Source organism: Passer domesticus, chromosome 5, assembly GCF_036417665.1.
Source record: "Passer domesticus isolate bPasDom1 chromosome 5, bPasDom1.hap1, whole genome shotgun sequence".
NCBI lineage: Eukaryota > Metazoa > Chordata > Aves > Passeriformes > Passeridae > Passer > Passer domesticus.
Window position 1 is genome coordinate 43890249 of NC_087478.1, and position 22768 is coordinate 43913016.

Consider the following 22768-nt stretch of genomic DNA (forward strand, 5'->3'; position numbering starts at 1 on the left):
AGACTGTGACAAATCCTTGCTCAATGCTTAAAAATTAGATGATCTGTAATCTGAAAGAACTGACATGCAACAAGAAGTAAAGTGTGTAAAGAGAGAGAAATAAAAATGCTTTATCCTCTTGGAATTGCTGGAAGAGCAATAAATGGGGATGTAGTGTGCATAGTACCTTTTACAGACCTCTAGTGCTCTGCAGAATGGCAGATGCTCTACTACTAATACAGAAACACAAAGCGAGCAGCAATTGTGTTTGGATGTTGAAGTCCGCATTTATACAGGCAGGGTCCCATTTAATGTTTGGGCAGACACACTGTCTAATTATGATCTAATACAGCAAAAATAACAGAGCAGGTGAATGCTCGGTTTCCTCTCTAAGATGGTGTGGCCAACTTTGGGTGGCTCACATTGATGTTTGCATCTTGTGATGTTTGAGTGTTACTACTTTGTGTCTTTGGAGAACAGCAGGCATTCCTGTGGAACTGGTGGCTTCAGAGAGCTGCAGAAGGCCACTAGCAGCCAATATAATGGCATTCACATAAGCAATAACTTTGGCATGTCTGTAGAATAAACCAAATATCTCCTTACATGACTTATTAAAAGTGAACAGACTACTCCTTGAAGTGTGTTACATGTTTCTGTTAACATGGGTCATGGCAAGTTTCTCACACAGGTCCAAAAATGGGAATCTTTCTTACATGGTTCTATTGCTGTTTGTGAACAATGATGTGATTGTAGCACACCAGCCATGCTCAAGCGCCATCTTCTTGTATTAGGCTTGTAAGTTTTGGTAAAACCAAGATCCTTGAACAGCTGAATCATGCAGTAGCTGTTTTGCATTGTCTTTTCAGCTTTGTAATACCACTATTGCCAGTGAACTCTAATCTGCCTGCATTAATGCTGTAACACATCTCTATTGCCCTCCATTGTCACCTTTCCATCAGCTGCAATAGCAAAACCAGGAGACATTCATGCACCAGAGTCATAACATCGGTTCAGCAGAAACAAATAGAAGGAATTTATGTAGGAAAAAATGTCAATTCTAAATGTGTCTGTGAGCTAGAAATATCTTCATTCAAACAGGGCAAGCAAGTTGTCTCTGAAAGCATCCTAAGACAAATATTGGCTTTAAAGAGTGAGGAGCACATTGAGAGAGATCCCTAGGAATCCTAGCAACAAGCCTGTTACCTAAGATATCTGCTTGATGCAATTACACAGGTGTGGGTTGAGTGCTCCTCTGCAATATATCTATTCAAAGGTGAGCTTGCTAATTCTGGATGTTTATTATCAGTTAAGTACATATCCTCCTTGGGTATAACATCTGTGCATAATTTCCTCAGATGTAAATAAGAGATGTTAAAATATCTGTCAAGGTTTCTGGCAAGTTTTTTTCTCTGGTGCTTTCTTCTCAGTTGCTCAGAATTTTGACAACAGGCTTGCCTGAAATTTTAGTTCTTGATCAAGATTATTATTTGTTTAGTAGAGTCAATGTTATTGTTCAGATAAAAGCTTCATGTCCATTTTTTACTTCAACATTGTTGAACATAAATCAAGTTTTCTTGTGGAAAAGGCTGTATTTCTGTTAGTTTTGGGTCTTTTAGTATGATGATGAAAACAGTAAAGTTGTAAACCATAATTTTGCAAATATCAGAGGTGCAGAAGACTTTGAAATTATTTGAGTGTGTTCTGTTATATGAATGACGACAAACAAAAGTAATCTCTTCCTTCTTCTCTCTATCACCAAAATGGATTAATAGACTCCCCAAACTCCTCAGAGGTAGGAAGTCAAACAGAAGCTCATTTTATGACTCAACTACATGTATTTAGGCTACAGAAGCAAAATTGCTGCTTCATTTTAATGACAAACCAAAATAAACCCCATTTTTAGACATCTGAGTGGAAAAAGCCCTATGTGAATGAAACACTAGGTCTAAACCATCACTACCTAAAAATAAAGCACATCCTATGTTGTAGAAATTATTTTCAATCTGCTTTTCAATATATTCCATTTTCAAACAGAGCAATGGGAGATTTATTTCTAGGAGGCCTTGCTGGAAAAAAAAAAAGAATGAGGGGAATCAAAAAAACCTTTTGTAAACCCTTTGTAAATGACTGAGAACTTTAACTGGAAGAAGAATGTGAAAGTTTTTTCCCCCCACTAAATCTCTGGTTTTGCAGGACTTTTGAGGTAAATAAAAGCATTATATAGAAATGCTATGAAATAGCATAGCATAGTTTGAATATTCTAGAAACCCAAAAATGTGAAATGAAGATATAGTAGAGTGTGATTTGTAGCTGAAATTGTAAGTAAATGTATTATGTTTATTCTAGTAGTTATTAAGAAGCAGCAACACAATAGGGTCATACTGAGAGGATGAATGTATTGAATTAATTTATGAATCTTAGGAGATTAGTTGGGTATCATTATATAATTGGTTGCAATTTTTCATTTCCTAGTGGTCTTTAGCAATAAAGATGTTTTTTCAAGCTATTCTTTATAATTTTATGATAATTGTAGAAAATTGCTATTTAATTTTTGGTTTCCCTATTTTTGTTTTCCACTCCAATTTATTTTCACTTTTCTAATAAAAAGAGAGAAAAGACAAGAAAAGAGTGACCTACAAAGAAAGAATTGGGACTTTTTGCTTATTAACAATGGAAGAAAAAGTAATTTTTGTTAACAGTTGTAATGCAAATAAGGTTTCATTTAGTCAGTTCTCTTTTTTGTCATTGACCAGAAAGATGAAATGAACTTTTCCTTTATGTTTCTGAAATGATTGTGTATTCAAACCAGAAATGGTATTCAAAGAAGTGTGCCCTACATGTATTTCAGTCTGAAATTCAAGGAGGAAAAGTATTTTGTCTTTAAAGGATACTAGGTTTTGTTTTTCATCTGGCAATGTTAGTATAAAGTGAATGCTCAATCATTTATTGAGGTTTTTATCCAAGTCTAGGTGTGGGGACTGGGGTTTTGTCTGTGCAATGTGTCTGCTGGATTTCGCTGCCTGTGCATGGGCAGGGCATTGGTGAGGGTCAGGCTTCATTCCAGGTTAAGGGGTGAGTGTTGGGTGGCTGGATTTCATTTCTTCCCTCTAAGCTTCAGGCTGGCTCTTGTACTTCTTGTCAAATGCTGCACAGCACTGACAGTTTTGTCAACAGCTTTTATGTTCTGGAGGCTTTTGCTCTTTGTTATTGATACTTCTCAAGACAGACTTTGAGCTATTTTGGAGTAGTATCAAAATGTTTGTACTGTTCTTCAGATGTTCCTTTGCCAAAAACACACTGTCAAAAGCCTCTTTAGGATCCTGGATTCTTCCATTTTCATTGCTTGCCCAGACTGATGCAGATTGGAAGTGTGTGAGGTTTTGGTATTAGATGGGCTACTATGCGAGAAAGCACAAATTTTTGTCACGTCCTGTTTGTCACCTGTGGCCCACTGCAGACAGCACACCTGACATTATCTGAGTGCTTGGGGAGGAGTTACAACCCAAAGCTGTGAAGGAAGCCATAAAAGAAGCAAACGACACCGGCTTGTTGCAGGAGCCTGTCAAGTGACCGATCCCTGAATGACCCTGTTTGGGATAACACTACTGCGGCCTGAGGATAAACTTGCTTTCGAAACTTGGAAGAGATTTTGTTGGCAACAGCTCCTGGCCAGGGGATACAGCAGCCAAGAGGAAGACTGTTGGCCACTTTAAATGTAATTATCTCATCCTACTCCTGTGGAAGCTGGATACAAAGTTTTTGAAGACTGTTAAAGAACAGAAGTACTAATTCAGGTCCTTTAAGGGTCCACGGTTTCCAGAGTTGCCAGCTGTCAAGCTCCAGGTGAGTGTTAGTGACCTTGGTCTACAGGATGTAGCTGGTGATGGTCAGGTTTATGGAGGAAGGCTGTTAGTACTGAAAATGAGGCCAGAGATGAGATGTAGACAGCCAAATTTAACTTAATTTGTGACAAACTCATCAGGAATACACGTAGTTCTTAGTCCAGTGTGTTTTATTACACAGAAATGGACAATGGATAAGGCCAGAGAGATGCATTTTAACAAAGATCTTGCAGAAAGCTCCTCAATTGCTAATTGTTTTCCTTCTTATGACTCTTCCATTGACAGATCTTCAGCTGGCAGGAAAAATGTACAGGATTTTCAAATGTGTTTTCAAGACTCAGCTAAACTAATCCAACTTAATTACCTGCCACTGAGGCAGTGTGTTAGTCCTGTTCCAGTCCTCTTGTCTGGTCTCATATTCTAAATGAGCGTTTAGCTTGTCTGATGTAGTCTGCAGTTTGAGGGAGCTAAACCTGTGAAACTTGTGAGGGATGGCAGTGGTGATGTTAGTTTGGTTTTGTGGGGGGTTTTTAAGAGCTGCTTAGTTTGCGTGCCTTGAGCAGATGAATGTGGCAGTGCTGAGTGCACAGCTTGCCGTGGCTGTCTGTGGTCATCAGACTCACTTGGCTGAGCAGTGAAGCTGCATGCAGAGGTACCTTTGTGTTGGGGAAGGGAGGTGCAAGGTGTGAGATCAACACCACTGGTTTCTCAGGATAAAAAGCAAAATTCATCTGTAATGATTGTTGTCTGAGGGGTGATCATTATCTTTGTTCTTTACTGGAGCGAAGGATTCTATGTATATGATACTGTGAGTTAGAGAAAGTATAAAACTAGAAATGAAGAAAGTAAATGCTAAATCAATCACAGAAGATTTTTCACATATTGCAGATGTTTTCTTTTTAACTTACCTTGTTTTTCTCTCTTTTGTTGTTGACTTGCTGTTTTTTAACAGTTTTTCTTTTCATCTATCCAGCATTATCATCTTGCTAACCTAATGTTCCATTTTGCAGTTTATAATTATCAATCTGTTCCTTCATTGCCTGTCTTTCCTCCTTGGGATTCTAATTGACTTTTAATGGTCTATTTCTGCATTGTTTTTTTGCTGTATCTTCTTCTACTTTTCAGCTGCTTACTTTCACATGCATCTGGTCGTGTCTTAATCTGAATAATAGTCTTTGCCACCCCTCTTTTACTGATGTAAACACCCTTCCCTTTTACAAGAATTCATGACTGGTAGGTTCATTATTTTCATTCTTTTGAGATCTCTGGCTAATTTGTAATGGTTTAGGGTTTTGTTCAGGACTGCAATGGATTTCTTGACTGACAAAACACCAATGGAGTCTTTTAGCAAAATGTGCCCCTATCTCTCAGCTAGCAGTTGCAGCATGGTAGAAGTGTGTACCCAGGTATTAATGCTGCCTGAAAATTATCCTCATCCAGGGTTTCAGTGGAAATATTTAAGGCAAAGCAAGAAAAAAGTCTCTAATACTTATCTGGGTAATTTCACCGAATTAAAGTTACAAGCTGTTTTTCTTATCAGTAACATTTCCACCAGTGAGAGCAAGATGAGGGCAGAGCTCCTGTTGTGCAAGGAGCCCTTGGTGATGGCAGCCCTTGGAGACTCCCACTCCTCTGGGGCTGAGACTCTGACCAGCCTGTGCCAGAGGGTCTGGTAGGGTGTGGGGGCAATGACAAGGCTGTGTGGTACCTCACTGGGGGACATTGGCTTCCACTTACGATCCTAAAGCATGAAATCAAAAGACAGTTCTGTTACATCTCTTGCAAAAGACAATGGCAGCAAGAACAATTATTTTTTTTTTCCCAAATAATTTTAGAATAGCTTTCTAAAAATATCTTCTTCAGCCTGTTCCACTGATTCTAGTTTTAGATCCTAAGTAAACACCCATAGTTCACATTGTAAACAACAACAAAAATCCAGTGTTTTGTTTGTCGTCAGAGAACATAATTTTCAAATAGTCTTCATGCTACAGCCAGCAAGTTCAGCAACAGTCCTTGATTCCTGCCTTTCCACTGACAGAAATTTGTCTTTCCCAGTGGTACGTAGTTTTCCTTTTTGTTGTAGAGTGGTCTTTGGTAAATTAAATCTGCCTACTACTGGTTCTGCATGTTTGACTAAAGGAATTTAATGATGATCAAGGAGTACAAATGATTCTGTCTCTGTCAGGGTTTAATCTAGGAGAAATTTACCTGCAAATGCTCAAAAAAAACCCCCCCTCCAAAACCCCAAAAAACAATGATCTGATTAAGGTAGATGTGAGTAAACCAGTTAAGGATGCACCATCAGGACAATTAATTTTAATTTATATGGTTTATTAGTGTGTACATGCATCAAGATAAAATACTCATATGCAGAACAAAACTGTGACGTGTTAGATGAAAGAGTTTGTATAGATACAGCTTTCAATAGTAAATTTTCCTCCTAAATTTCTCCATTGAAAAGGTGCTTGAAAATTGGTTTCTCCCTTGAATGGGGAGAGACTTACTAAAAAATCTTGTGAGGAGGTAGTCTTTTGTGTTTTAGTAGATCTATAACATGTACTGGGTAATACTGGAGAAAAGTTACTTCAGAGGAACTTGATATTTTAGCATAAGGCTTTGGGCAAGGTTCAGGATGTCGTGCTGTGCTGCACCTCTGTAATCTAGTGAAGTAGAAAGCTAATAATAATTCTGAGACTTTCTTTTTGTTTGTTTTGGATTGCACAGAGCTCACTTGGAGCTTCCATTAGCCCTTCACTGTTTTGTGAACACCACGGTCAAAATAACAATGACATTTGCAGGATAAGTGCTTCACTTAGAATATTCAAAGAAGCAGTGTTTTCACATGTCAGCAGTCTACTTAAGCACCCTACCTGAATGACTGAATAGCTGAGCAAAATGCAATCGCTGGAGCATTGTCACAGTGATCATGCTGTAACACTATCCAACTGTTGTATCCCTGTTACCTTTCAGACATCGTCATTACTCAGCAGGAACAAGCTGTGGGCGCTGTGTGAGACCTGTGATAATCTGATCAACCGTATTTTAATGTTTGCCAGATCATTTTGTTAACTCTGAAACTCTAATTCTTTCATTATTTCAGTATATCTTATACATTTATTGACTAATAATTTGTTGGAAAGGAGAAAATTATCAGTATGAAGTTGATAGTGCCATCCTTACCGGGATGTTAATAAGAAAATCAAAATCTCTGGAGGTATTTCTAAGCTTAGTGATATTTTTAAAGCTTAACATTTTGACAGCTGTCAAGTACTATCTGATCAAAAGAAGTGCATTTGATAAAATTTAATGGTTTGGGAGTCACTTTAGTAGTAATTAATCCTTCTTGCTTAAGCATTTCTTAAACTCTATAAATCCATTTGACTGCTTTAACAACAGTCCTGTTATCAGCTTCTTGGGGAAGTTCAGATAAGTGTCCCTGTTTTGCATGTACACTCTGAACAACTTATCTTTAGAGACATTGTTTTTAAATGCGAGAAAAATTGAATTTGCTTGCTTGAAAAAGAAGTCTATATTGTTTCTTGTCTCTGCACCACACTTCCTTTTCAAGTTGACTGGAACAATTTGAAGGGTAAAGCTAAGGGGAGAAACTAGTTTACTTGCATTTTATATAAGCAAAATAGTGCAAGCTTTTCTATAAAATTGTAAAGTAATTTAATGATGGTATTTATATAAATACAAAATGTTATATGTTCAATAAAATTTTGAAGAGTTGTCTAGGTAAGTCAACAAGAAAGCAATTTTCTTCCACTCCAGTTAATTTGTTCACAAAGAACATATCTTCTGAACAAACAAGCAAATCTAATCCCTATTACTTGAAACACAATAATCAGTTTTTAATATAGAAGTGTGTAGGAATCTACAGTTCTGAAAATAACACCACATATATCATCTTAGATTTAAGGCTTGGGCTGAGAAGTCAGGTCTCTGAGTCTCATGTCTCCTATCCAGACTGAAGCAGAGAGTGGCAAATGCACAGAAGGTTTTCAAAATGTTCAGACTAAGTGCTGACAGTCTCTTAAATTCACAGAACTTCTTGAATGGGGAAACATATTTGAATTCAGTCTGACCTATTTGATTCTTACTTCTAAATGAGGTTGGTTTTGTGTTGTTTAATAAAATAGAAAAACCTTTGGAACAAAACCTGACATAAGCTTATGGTTTGGATAATGCACATTGCTAGAAACATGACCTGTTTACTTCTTCCATAACTCTGAAGAAATTTGGCTGATATTAGCTACTTATCTAGAAGCTGTATCTCATTTCATGAGTTTTTTTCTGTAGATGGTGCAGACCTGTATGCTTAGTTTCAGAGATGGCAAAATTATCTATAATGCATGTGCTGTGTATTTCCACAGGGCCTTGGCCTTTATCAACTGAGCTGATGTGACTGTCGTGCTACTGAAGTAATATTACATGAAAGTAACATCTTGCATCCAATTTAAAAGGTACTGTTACAGAGTATTTGATTGTAACTATGCTACAGCCACCCTGATCTGTTTCAGCACTTGAAGCAAGCCCAAACTGCTGCAAAATACTGTCACTGTTCATAGTTTCCTTAAGAAACAAAACACGTGTTGAAGAGTTTTTGGCATATTTAGAGGTTTACGATATGATGTGTGTGAAGGTTTCAACAATGAATAGACTAATCTGCTAGGATTCGCAGGAGGGGAGAAAGGCAATTGTTAGTTATTGGGATAAGATGTTTGATTTAACACTTTAATAAGTAACCTCTGTCTGACAGATGTGATGTTCTAGAAGAGTGTGCCAAGTACAAAGTCTGTATTTGATAAAATTTATCCATTTTCTAATTTCCAATAGACATATATGTCAGAGAAAACAGGAACTCAGGTTTAATGTGAAGAGAGCTAAATAGTAATGAGATTTCAACACAAAATCTGCAATATTCATTTTTGAAAGGCCTTCTCTGACTGCTGTAGGAGGTATGCTGGGAGTTTTTCCCATTGTCCCCTCCCAGAAAAATGTTTTTAACAACTTCTGGTTTTTAAGTCAATATAAAAAGAGGAACATAGCTCCATTGCATCAAACAAGAAAAAAAACCCCAACAACCAAACCCCTCAAAATGATCTTTCTTTCCATGTCTGTCCCTTATGCTTTTTAAATCGAGTGATTGAGTATTGAATTTGAATTTCAGGGTAATTCACAACCATGCTAAAGTATATGTTTGGGGTTTTTTTAACTAATTCTTGGCTAACTGATATCCCCATCACTCAGTCTGATTTATGCAAGCATATCCTTGTTTAAACAGAAACAGAAGTTTGCAGGTCCAAAATGGTGAAGTTTCTCCAGTATAGAGCAAATTTTAGAATAAAGAGGCATCACAGTAATGTTAAATCACTTGCAAAGAAGCTTGTATTTAGTAGTGTTAGTCGTGTGAGGGGTCTTGTAAATCTAGTGGTTGATTAGAACATTGTATCTGAAACTTTTATTTTCCTCCTGAGTTTGAAGGCGCCTGCATTTTTCTGACTATGAAATATGCATGTGGGCTTTTTAAAGAGGGTATTTGTTTGAAAACTTACCATCACTGACAGTAATTCAATGATTGCTCACTGCAGGATTCTAAAAGCAGTAAAATAACAATTAGAGGCTGAATGTTCTCTAAGGTACTTCAGATGGAATTTTATTGCAGGTGGTAGATAAGGAAAAAGCCATCTTTGACATTCAAAAAGTAGTAAAATTTTTGTTTGACTTCAGTGGAATTTGATCTATTTTATAACCCATGACAGTGTCTTAAGGTGAAAATCTGTTTCCTACATGAAACTGCCTTTACAGGCTGGAATCTTCAAGATGCTTTGAAAATTGTCCATGCAATTAACCTTATTAGGGACTACAAAAGCGTGAGTTTAAACATCTGTTTGTTTGAGATGTTACAACAATTACCTGTCATGTATCCTTATTACATTTTTTTTTCTGGTAGCAAAAGAAGATCACTGAAACTTTTTTCTTAACGTTTGCCCATATTTAAAATTGCTCTCACATGACTGATCAATAATATACATCTTAAATACATGCTTTTAGACATGTAGAAATATTACCCTGTGGTATCAAGTATGCAGTCATGTTAAAGTTGCTAAAAGTCACTGCAGTGAGTAGCCTGTACACACCCCAGTAACATGCAGCAGATCTGGAGTACTTTGTCTGACCGAATTGCCTTTGCACTACAAACTTGGCGAAGTATTGACTATTCTTCAGGAGTAGTCAGCATGGATTCACCAAGGGCAAGTCATGCTTGACCAATCTGGCAGCCTTCTGTGATGGCAGGATGGGTCCATGAGGGGAGAGTGGTGGATATTGTCTACCTTGACTTCAGCAAAGCTCTGCCATAACATCCTCGTAGGTAAGCACAGGAAATGTGAGTTAGACGAAAGGACAGTGAGGTGGATCAAGAAATAGGTGAATGGCAGAGCGCAGAGGGTTGTGATCATCAAAGCAGAATCCAGCTGCTGGAGGTCTGCAATCAGTGACATTCCCCAGAGATCAACACTGGGTCTGGTCTTACTCAACTTGTTTATTAGTGACCTGGATAAAGGGGAAGAATGTACTCTTGGCAGGTTCGCTGGTGATATGAAACTGGGGCAGTGGCTCATACACCTGAAGGTTGTGCTGCCAGTCATTGGGAGGCTGGAGAATTGGGCAGAGAGAAACCTAAAGAAGTTCAACGAGAGCAAGTGTGGCTTCCTGCACATGGGGAGAAATAACCCCAAGTACCAGTACAGGCTGGGGGCTCACCCACTAGAGAGCAGCTCTGAAAGAAGGACCTGGGAGTCTTGGTGGATAACAAACTGACCATGAACCAGCAGTGCCCTTGCAGCCAGGGGTGCCAATGGTGTCCTGGGGTGCAATGGGAAGAGTGTGGCCAGCTGGTTGTAGGGTGTGATCCTTTTGCACTACTCCACCCTAGCGAGGCCACAGCTGGAGTAGTGTGTTCAGTTCTGGTTTCCACAGTTGAAGAAAAACAAGGGGCTCCAGGATAGGGTCCAGTGGATTAGAGCTGACTGGGGGACTGGAGCGTCTCTCATTTGAGGGGAGACCGCAGGAGCTGGGCCTGCTTAACTGAGAGAAGAAAAGACTGAGGGGATCTCATCAATACATGTTAATGTCTGAAAGGAATGGTGCCAGACCTTCTTCCGCGGTGCCCAGGGACCAGGTGGAATTCCTTAGGTTTCAGTTGTAAACTGAAACCTAAGGAATTCCACCTGAACATGAGGGAGAACATTCTTACGTTAAGAGCACTGGAACAGGCCTCCCAGGAAGGTTGTGGAGTCTCCCTGTCTAGAGACATCCAAACCCACCTAGATCCTGTGTAAACTGCTCTCAGTGATCATGTCTTGGTGGGGAGGTTAGACTAGAGATCTACAGCGGTCCCATCCAACTCTATTCTGTGATTTTGTAAAGTGCCTGTAAAAGCTTGTAATGGCTCACCTGTCTGTAACCCGTAGCAGTGTTTCTTAACTCTAAGTTGTACTAGATTTCAATTAGAGTTTAGATCCTTTACCTCTGGGTAATTTTTACTGAAATAGAAGTTTATCTTTATACCATTGAAACATTGTTGAAAATGAAGTAATGCTAGTTGTCATACAAAACATGGTTGTCATTTTTTGATGTTGGGTTAATGAACAATACATGTTGGGCAACTCTGAAGAGATTGCAATACCACTATGTGCCAAATGGCACATTTGGGTGCACGAATTATCACTTGCTTTGCCCTTCATTCCTCTTGGAATAAGTCATTTTCACATGAGAATGTTCTGTGCTTTTTTGTCACGAGCTTTTGTTTGTTCAATGAAATGTAGGACCCCGCTAGATTTCGTTCCACTGGGGGTCTTTGGACCCTTTAGAGCCAGTAGAAAACAAAAAAGTGTCTGGAGTTTGAAAGGCCTGAGGAACTGTAGTGCCCAGAGTGCTGTTGACTGAGACAATTTCTTGGAACAGTTTTGTTCTGACAAACAAATGTGTGATTGATCTGGTAGTCCTCCAGTACTACTGATCTATCACTATCTAGGGGAAGTTTCAAAATGTTTAATCACTAGGGCTGGAAATACTGAGTCAAAAGAACAATAACCTATGTTTAATGCCCTAGAAATTCTTAGAATATCCAGAAAGGTTTATTGTAGTTCAAGTCTGATTCTTCTGTCCCACTGTGACCTCTGTGGGGCTCCCAGAACATGTAGAAGCATCACTGAAATAAAGTTCAGGGCATATTTTGCCTTTTGACAGACTACCCAGGCAACTGTGCAGATTTTGCTCTGCAAGAATTTGCCATTAAAAATGCATTTAGTAGGCTGAGACATATGGAAGCTATAACACATCTGGTCCCTAAAGCCAAATTGCGTATGAAGCACTATTGGTCTTTTTTCATTCCTAAATATTCTCTACTCTGATGGTAGATTAAATGGTTTGTAATGTTTCCCAATATGTTGATGTTCATGTAAATCAACACATAATCTACCAGCATTGTATCATTTTGTCTAGTGATATTTCTCACTATTGATTTTGTATAGCTTTGAATGCAGAATACTGGAGGAGTGATTACCTTAGTTACACCATTCTTTTAGTTTTAAAACACGAGGTCATTCTGATCCATTTTTATTTCTGGTTTAAAAACTCCATTGCACAAAACAACAGCTGACAGTCATCTTAATGTAGAATTAAGACTGAGAATATGAGCACTTGCATAAGCGTAAAAGATACTTGATGGTGTATTATAACATTCCCCAAGCAGATCATTCCTAAGAAACAAAATGGAATCATAATGTAAAAGATAAATGTGAAAGATGGTAAAGAGAGTCTGCAGACTTGATATACGGATATACACTTTCTCTTGCCTGAGGCAACTTACCGACTATAACACTGAGTAATTGTACTATTTTTGTTCTCAGAAAAGATTATATTAATAATCAAATTAAATTTCAAACCCATATTTCTACCTCTTGGATAACTATGGAAAATGTTTTTGAGGATGTTGGGGACAACAGTGGCACTTTATAGAATCACAGAAAGGTTTCTGTTTTGGAGGGACCTTAATGGTCATCTATTTCCAACGCCCAGCCATGGGCAGGCACACCTTCCACTAGAACAGGTTGCTCCAAACCTCATCCAGCCTGGCCTTGAAAACTTCCAGGGTTGTGGCATCCACAGCTTCTCTGGGCAACCTGTTCCCGTGCCTCACTACTCTTTTAGTAAAGAATTTCTTCCTAATATCTAATCTAAACCTGTTCTCTTTCAGTTATGAGCCGTTACCCTTTGTCCTATCACTGCATGTTCACCCTGTGCAAGAGAGCATGAGCTGATCTCTCCTGAGCTAGCAGTAATCACTTGGTTCCAGGCCTCAAAGGCAGTGTAGCTACAGCAGGAAAGTGTAGCACATGGGGGTTTTTTTCTTCACGAGTTCTGAGGGCTCCAGATGCAGAGATATAAAGTGTTGTAAGCCCCCATGACACTGATAGATTTTGACCTCCTTAAATAATACTATTTGCTTACAGTGTCTGCTCAAGAGCAGATGTAGCACACTAGGATCCAAGCTTGTCACGAGTCTAGGATCTTGTTGACAACATGGCTTTTCATCTCTTAAAGAGGACTGATTTAATTCACTTGTTAATTAAATGAATGTTAATTAATTTAATGAAAATAGTGTAGTTTGATGTTGTGGCATGTTCTGACAGGATCACATTGATGTTACTGCTCCCTGATGTCCATTCCCACTGTTGACCAGCTTTACTGACAGAAGTGTGGTGTAGTCAGTGCAGTGACCAAATTAAGGAACTGATGCACCTGAAAGGAAACCTGGTGAAATGAAACACAGTGTTTCCCATATTTTAGCATTTCTTATACCAAACAAGACTAGTTTCCCAGTCTTCTGTGCCCTCACAGAAAGCTAAGAAATTATGAGAGGATGGGAAAAGCAGCAGGTGGAAATTTTATGAGAAAGGAGTTTGTAGTAAGAGACCACAACTACAGTTGGCAGGGACTGCAGAGCTTTTTTTCCTAGCTCTTCCACTCAAGAGTTGAGTGACTTTGTATTTAGAACTTTCCTGTTGTTTGTAATTCTTTTAAAACTCTACCAAAATCTGAAAGAAGTGATTTTTTTATTGAAAAATGTTAGGTCAGAGGAGCGCAAATGTTTCAATTTTACGCAGGCTTTTGCCAGAGGATGTGTTTCGCTACCGTGGCCTACATGAGGACTATGGTCTACCTTGACTTTTCTCCATGCCTGAAAGTCATAGACTCATAGGATGGTTTGGGCTGGAAGGAACCTTAAAGATCATCAGCATTTGGTCTTAATTACAGTCTCCTGAAGCTTTTGCATCTCTCTGCAAGCAGCCTAAGAAGTGTTGGAATCCCAGTTCTAGCAAGAGACTTTCAGAAATTCTGTGCAGTTACCCTTTCTCATCCTGGAGAACAAGTTATATTCATGGGAATCAAGGCAGTGCGGTTGTCTTGGCAGACTGATTTTTTTCCTTAAATCAGATGTTTCTAATATTTGGTTGACTAGAGAAGATATATTTTTCAGAATATTTGACATCCAGGAACAGAAACTCTGTTTTGATCACCGTGATTTTATGTTTTACTCAAAATCTCTATGTGGTTTTAGTATGTTTTTGATTTATGTTCCTTCATTCATTTGCTTTCAGAAGTCCTACCTGAAGAATGTCATATAAAGATCAGTTCTATAAGAGTTTGAGTAATCTATTTTCATCATCCTGTGAGTTATAGACCTTTCAGGTCATCATTGGAGTCCTTCTTTTCCTTTAGCTGAAGCTGACATGCCTTAATCTCTCTACAACATATGTTTGAAATATATGTATTTTTTTTTCTCTCAGACAATAATTTTTATGTTTCTGTGATATCCCACTACTTACATTGGGTTTTTTAAAAAAATTATTTCATATTGTCCATGGGTGACTGCAGCCATGATTGGCTGACCACAATTTGACAGAGCGTATCTTCTATATGCAATGTTAAAAAAAAACCAAAAAACCAAAATTTTTTTCGTCTCTCTAATCTAGTGCATCTGCAGACTGATTCAGTAACTGCATATGAAAGGAGGGATGTCAATAGTCTTTGGCTGTGTCTATACGGAGATCTTGGACCCTGGCATTCCTTGTATAGACCTGGAGGTGGCCCTGTATGTCCTTAGTCTGGGGCAGGGCAGTAAGATGAAGGTAATGGACCAAGGACCTGGTCTCCTGGTAGAACACACACTGTGTTTCCTGCAGCCACAATTCCCAGTGCTTGGTTCTTAGCTGTGGCATCCCAGCTGAGATGTAGCACTTGCTTGTGAAGTTTTTGTGGTCTGTATTAGGACAAGGGAAACCAAATCCTAACCACAGTTGGGCTCTTAGGCTGCCTGTCCAGGTTCTGAATTAGACTGAATAATGTTGGTCCATTTGTGCTGCAAGATGGCTAAAAAAGCTTCTCTTCATAATTTTTTAGCTGTTAACCTTTCAGCTGAGATGAGAGGTGGTATCGGATCCATGGTACGCAAAACAATCAAGTATGAACATAAGACTGACGCAATAGGAGTTTGCCATGGAGAAGGCTTAGGTGAAGTATGTATTTGGGTTGTCCTACAGAGAGATTTTTATCTTCTTTGGAGCTTGTTTAATTTGTATAGTAAAGAGCTGATACAGTTCTTCTGTGGATTTTAGTGGTTTTATAGTGGAAAAGTCTTGTAGTAGGATTGCTGCCCATTTTTTTTTAAGGAATGCTAGTGATGACTCTCTGCTGTGGTGATCCATTCTTAATTTATGTAACAGTTATCAGTTTAAACTTGAGGCTGATTTATTCCACTTGCAAACTGTAGTGTATGGGAAGTTCTTTTCTGCACTGAATGGGTTATGTGTAGATCCATGGAAGGACACAGATTTGTTGTGGAAAATGTGAGGATTACTGCCCAGGCTGTTTTGTGCAATGATTGAAGCAGTGGTAATTTATCACTTTGCGATAAATTAAATTTTTTTATCCACACATCACTCAGAATTGATTTAGCATAAAAATGTCAAACTTACTTTATTATCTTGCTCTCATCAACATTACCTTGGCTGTCCAGTGTTACACTGACCTTCGAATAATACATTCTGTGTGAGCAGTTGAGCTTGATCGATGATGTGTGGATTTTTAACAGCAACTGGGACTGGTAACTACGTATAGCTGGGCATGAATTTGTTTCATGATAGAAAGAGTAAGAGATGTATGCACAGTGTATATACACACACTTTTCTGTGGACTGCTGATATTGAATTTATCCCTGTTCAGTTTATCACAGTTGCAGTTCACTTTCTGATATTGACATCACAAATAAGTTTTATTTACTATTTTGTTATTTATTATATTATTATTATTATTTAAGGTATCTAAATACATTCAGTTGCATTTGTCTTTATTCCTAGTACTACAGATTTTGGATTAAAAGTGTAAATTAATTTAGTAAATTTTCCTTTTCTCTCTGTTCCCATGATTTTTTCTCATCTTTTTTGCCAGTATCCCCAGTATTCCCTTTATGCACTTTTCTCTGTTTTTTAGTCTTTGTTATCTGACATCACTCGAGCACAGTAAAGTGAGCTGCTTTCTGTTTCTGCTGAATAAAGCATGGTTTCTGGGTGGTTCTATATATTTACAGAGAATGGTCATCACGTAATTTTGATTTTAAAATTGCAATTCTATGCTGATAGGTACTTCCACAAAGTACTTTATTGCCCCTAAATGCGTTCATTTTGTGAAATTATGTTTGTATCTGGATGCTTTAGTTTATTTTAATTTATATTGCATTATATATGTAGCTGCAAGTTATCCTTGTGCAAAATCTTTGGAGGCTCTTTGTGAAGTGGAGATGAAGTGGAGAATACAGTTTGAATGTGATGAAATTACTACTCAGCTGTGCCAGAGTATCACCTCTGGAGATGTGTTTCCTTTTAATTAACGATGTAAAAAAGGAACTGACATTTTGTGCAAGATCCTGAGAGGAGCTAAATGATCCGGTGCTTACTCTATAGCAAATACTGCATTTTCACTTATAAGTGATGGGTCCTTAGGAGGCAGTAAACACAGGATCCCACCCTTGGTGCTGTTTTTTAGGATTCATGTGGGAAGTGCACTTCAAGACACGGTACCACAAACAAAGCTGCACGTCCTGTAGAAATCTGTAGAGGTGTGTATTCCCTGAAATGTTGTGTAAGTCCTGAAAGCTGATCTTTGGCAGGTTTCTCAACTGTGTGAGATCTTACATTGTGACTGTTCTCCTTGTTTTTAAAAGCTAAGGTATTTATTTATTTATTTTACTTGAAGCTTTGAGCTAGGCATCCTAGTGATTTCTCTAAGCTGCACTGCTTCTAATGTAAGGACCATGATACTTGTGAGGTCTGGAACACACAGCTTATGATTTTTGAAGCAAGGTGTATAGTCAGTTTCTTTAATCATTTTGATTTTTAAGCCGCTCTGTGGCTGGATCCCTGATTTCCCTGACTTGGGGCTCCAAAACTTTCTTCTTCCCTCTGGGTGAACAGGATATCAGTGAATTGGGATAAAATTGTTTTTTCACTTTCTGTACAACTAGATTGGACTTCCAAGTTTACCTCAGTTCAGTTGTTTCTCTGGCATCTGTCACATTGCTTTTGCTTTCAATATTTTTTTAGCTTCCCAGCCAAGTTAGTAATAAAGCTTGAAATCCTTCTCCTCATCTGAACCCACTTGCTGCTTCTATAGTTGTCAAATTTGTGCTCTGTACTAAAGTGTCTCTGTAGTGCTTTTAAATTTAAGTGTTAGTCTGTAGCTATAAAAAATCCCTTTTGTGCCTGCCTATGCAAAAAAAAAAAAGGGCAGAATTAATACTTCAGTGATTGCTGTGAAAGACTGGATTAAAGCCTTCTAGTAGATGTCTTCCTTGCCATTTCCCCACTTCTCTGGCCACAGCTAACAGCATAATCGCTGGCCTTTTGAACATAGGCTGAATTACACAAAGCAGCCATACAGAGGTAATGGTTTGCTGCTGCTGAGACTGCTGCCTTCTGGCTTTCTTACTGGGAACTGTGAACCTGATCCTGGGTCAATCACAACAGTTCACTGCTAGAAAATTAATCTGTGGGGAAAAAAGTGAATTTCTTCTTCATGATTTAAAAATCTAGATCAGCTTACTTGAGCAAATTGGGCCAAGGAAAGATCCTGACTGCATTCCTGGGAGCTGAGGAGCTCCAATGAAGCATGGATCACCCCTGACAGTGACTACTTGATTAACATTATAGTAAAACTTTGCTCTTCCTCAGCAGATTCTTAAGATGGCCAGTATGACATCCCATGTCCCAACATGGGTTGGGACAAAGCTATGTCTATTAGGTACTTTGGTTTGGCACTTAGTGTTTGCAGAAGTTTGCTACCTGTTTGATTTTCCATGATTGCAGGTAACCAGACAAAATCAGTATCTCCTCACACAGTGGGTTGGAGCCAAGAACTCTGTGTAGTGAGAATAAATTCTTTGGTTGCAAACATGGTATGTTTTTGTGAGTGGCAAATAAAAACTAGCAGCATTCTAAACTGCACCAGGCATATTTTTAACTGGTTTTATCCCCCACCACGGTAAAAGTACAGAATTCAGTAACATGAAAATAAAACATGATTTGCTGTGTCACCATGTGAACAGTGGATTGCTTCTTCCTACTGTGGAAAAAAAGAGGTCAAGATCTGAGGTATTTAAGTAAAAAATATTTAAAATTGGAAGTATTTTGCCTTTTAATATTAGGTACCACTGCCATGATCTAGCCTAGAACTCTCTACTTTGTTGTTTGGTTTCTCAGAAACAGGGATCAGAAACACTTCCTTGTTTTCTAATACTCCAACATAATAATTTAAGAATTTTATGTTTTTACTTTAACTCAAAAGAGCCTTCCTTTTATCTGTCTCCTCTGTGTAATCCTACCAGCAAGTGCACTAACAGTGTGACCTACAGGCTGTCAACCAGATGATCGTCACTCAAGTCCCTACTTCATTTTACCACAGGAGCTCACTCTACCATATTTTGGCAAAGTTCTGGTATTAAACTGCTGGAATTGACCCTGTTCCCTTTATGGATCAAAGCAGGGCTTTTCACTTCCTTGTCTGTAGCTCTACAGTTCTGGTGTCTGTTTGGCATATGCTAGTGCCATATGTGAGAAAGGGAGGTGTTAGCTTTTCCCTCCTCCCTGTACGTAACCTGGGAAGCCACGGGTGATGTCGTGCGTGCATGTGAGAAGTACCGGCTGCAATCCATGTGTGATCAGAGCAGGCTGAAGTTCTGTGCTGCAGTCTCACAGCCTTACACATGGCTATTTGACAGCCCTATCCTACTGTTTTCCTCCTTGCTGAAGGATGTATTTTAAAATCTTTCATACATTCAAGTGTGGTTTGTGTTTTGGTTTGTTTTGGGTTTTTTTTCTACAAGTCTGTTAAACTATGTTTTGAGCTACAGTGTTATGTTAACTGCATGAAGCTCACTTATTGATACAGAAGTGGCTGAGGAATCAGTCTGTAATGATTCAAACCAAACATCATTCAGAGTTCTTTTTTGTCTTATCAAAAAACAAATACAGAGGTATTGTTTCTATAACTGACAGGACAGTACAGCAGAGGGAATGAATTTTGGTGGTGGGAGGGGGAGAAGGATGGTGGAGGACATGAAGCTGTTGCAATATGAAATGCTGAAAGAAATTGTCTGTCTCTGAGTGTTACTTAAGTAGATAATCCATTTACTTAGGAGGTTCCTGGTACTTAATGAAGAAAGTTCACAAAGGTGGAAGGCTATTACACTGGCATCAGGAATTAAAAGTCATCACTGACTCACTTGGGGAAAAGGGGGTTTGAGCTGTGTGCTGAAGTCTTGAAATTCTTCTCACCCCATGCCAGCCTGATTGACACTACCAGAGGAGAGTGTGATGTTTCAGTTCTGACTTTTTGTTTGATGAATTGTCAAAATACTTGTTTGATTGGTTTTATTTGAAGGCATATTTCTGAGTAGGGGATCCTACTCCTGCTTAGAAGCAGGTGAAAAATGAAAAGTGTGGCTTCTGATAGAGAGACCAAAGCCCAACGTGTCCACATAGAGCAGAAGGAGGATGCTTAGGGGATGGAGCTGTCATTTGTGTGCATGTCTACATATTTCTTCCCTTTGTTTTTTGTGCAGACTTTGAGGTATAAATGCATTGTTGTTCCTTTTTTTTTTTTAAGTTAACTAAAAAGTTAACTAAACTCTCATAGTCTAATAAGCAGGCAAACTGCTTGAAGTATAGCTGTTAAATTTTCTTTGGTTTCCTTACACAATCAGGCTTTACTACAAATAATGCTTGCAAAAGTGTGTAGAAAAGCTTCTTCCAAACACATCTTACGAATGATTTGACAAGAAAATCTTTCTCTCTGCATCATAGAAACTCTGACTTCCATCAGAGAAAATTGTAAAATGATGATAATTATCTGGAACTTTTTGGTTGTGCCATAAGAGAATGATAGTGTCACCTCACTAATAATTTTATTTTCAAGCTGATGACAGACTTTATAGACAAGAATATATCCTTTCCATATGATGCATGTAAAGTAAATGATTATGTGCATGTATCCAGGTATCATTTATAACTCCTGAAATTGGAAATAATTGAAAAACACCTGTTTCACATCTTGGCAAAAAAATTTCTGCCTGTGACTTAGACCCTAGTGAAAAGATTTTGATGTTTTTAAGAATCCTCTACATTCATAAAAAAGAAACTAAATAGATTTTTTGTGGGAAGGAGCCGTGATAAAAAAGAAGATGGTTTTGATAAAAATCATAATGAATGTCTTTCTATATATAGGAATATAGGAACAACATAGAATAGAATATAGGAACAAAAAACCACCCAAACCTATAAAAGTCTAGGAAGAATGAGGCACCATAGCACAGTCATAATTTTATTATTTTTTATTTTTACAGTGTTTTTTATTAGTAAATTTTGGGCAGAATCTAACCATGAAAGAACATATTACAAAGTCTAATAAGTTCTTTGATTCGTTGATACTTTTGAAACTGTTGAAAGTTGTGTTTGCTGAGGTTTTAACATGTTGCACCTTGAACTTGTATGTCCTCTGCCTCTCCTATTACACCTGAGACTGGGGAGGTTGGGGCAGAGGAGGTGGAGCTGTAGGTGGCAGGGAGTTATGTTAAACTAAAACTGCTACATATCTGTTAGCAGCTATCTAAAAGTCTTCCAAGTTAATAGGAAGATTTCCACTGCTTCTATGTTGTGGATAGCATGCTTTGTGCATTCTTTCTTCATTGTGTCATTTTGTATCATTTACACAGTTAGTGTTCTTCATTAATTTATTGCCTCTTTGCTCATATCTGTTACAGGACAAAGAATGTACTGTTAGTACTTGTCACACAGTAAAATGATAGTATTTTGTCAGAGCAGGCTGTTCTTCCATTTAGGTGCTTTGGGATTCATGCAGATTTTGAAAATATGGATTATTGTGACCCTCTGAGGTTTTAGGAGGAGCTTTCTGCACTTCTCCTATAATAGTATTATTTATTAGTAAACTGTAATAAAGCTGCAGTCTTTAGACTATAAAAATAATGCTTGTCATCTGCTGGTTCTGGAAAGTTTAAACTGTTACCTCTTTTTCATTAGTGTACTTCCACCTGAAGAGAAGCTCATATGTGTATTGAAGAAACCTGACCTTACAATTAACACAAAAGAAGGGAAAACAAAACCTGGCCAATTGTCTTGTTATACTTAAGAATGTCCATACGACTTAATTTTAAAATGTGGGCAGCTAATTTTTCTTACCCTCCATCCAACCATCACATGTGTGAGGATGTGATGTTTCATACATGATACACGTGGTGCATGATCATGATTTTACTATCTCCTCTTCTTATCACCATTGTTTTCTCTACGTTGTGAGATTTAGGTTTTTAGTCCTTTAATTATGTATCTTTTGTTGATGTGTTTTATTTCTCATTTTGGTTATTGTTTCATTAGTCTTCTAATAGAGAAAGAAAAGTTTTTCACTTTGAAAGAGTAGAAAGTGAAAAACAAAAGGTTTGATTTGGGGAGCTAGCCTCATGATCAAGGATAGATGGGATCTGTGAACCGTGGAAGATAAGAACTCAGAAAACTATGAAACTTGTAACCCTCTTGCATGTAGCATGAATAAGGTGTCATATGCCCAATCATAACCTAGAAGTACACTTTAGCAAAACAATATTTAGTAAGTAAAAGACAATTGAAAAAGAAATTCTCTATTTGGTGATAAAGAGTTTAAAGTATTTCTAAAGACAATGTATTTTATGCATTATAAGTGCAATTTTAAATGTGTGCCTCATGATCCAGATTACCTTGCAAGCAACATGAAATGCATCCTTTTGTAGATGTCAGTCTTCAACAAAGGATTGTTTACACCATGGATCAAATATGCAACATTAAAATTCATTATAGCCATATTACCCACTCTCATTATATGACAGAAGTGTGTCAGTGAAATTAGCAGCCACAAAAAAGACAAAGATTTTCTTACCTATTAGTTGGAAGGTAGCAGCTGTTTGAGTAATTCCACAGAGGGATAACAATGACCAACTGACTTGCACGTTTTAAAGAAAAAATGATATCAAATCCTTTGAGGATGCCATATGTTCTGGGCTTTGAGGCAGGCTGTGCAGGCTATCATAGCAATTAGACAGACTGGAGACTCTGCTAAAATTTTATCCAAAATGCCAGCAGAGAAGTATTTCTTGGGGCTTTTTAATTGTGAACATAGATATACTTATGCTCCCATTATTTATTAGAGGATAAGTTAGTTAATGCATGGAATTTTTTCCCAATTATTTCCCACAGAGAACAATGTATAAATAAGCTGATTTGATGTGGGGTTTGGTTTTCTTATTTATTTTTCTTTTAAATTATTCTTGAATTTAT

At 38.0% G+C, this 22768-nt stretch overlaps 1 long non-coding RNA gene across 2 annotated transcripts in view; it reads left to right on the plus strand.

Annotated features, from left to right (window-relative positions):
• Window positions 1-22768, plus strand: part of LOC135300400 (uncharacterized) — a 128862-nt gene that overhangs the window by 83985 nt on the left and 22109 nt on the right. For both annotated transcript variants that reach the window (XR_010362290.1, XR_010362292.1), the window contains exon 7: window positions 8198-8287. This is a non-coding gene — a long non-coding RNA (uncharacterized LOC135300400). The remainder of the gene's footprint in view (window positions 1-8197; window positions 8288-22768) is intronic.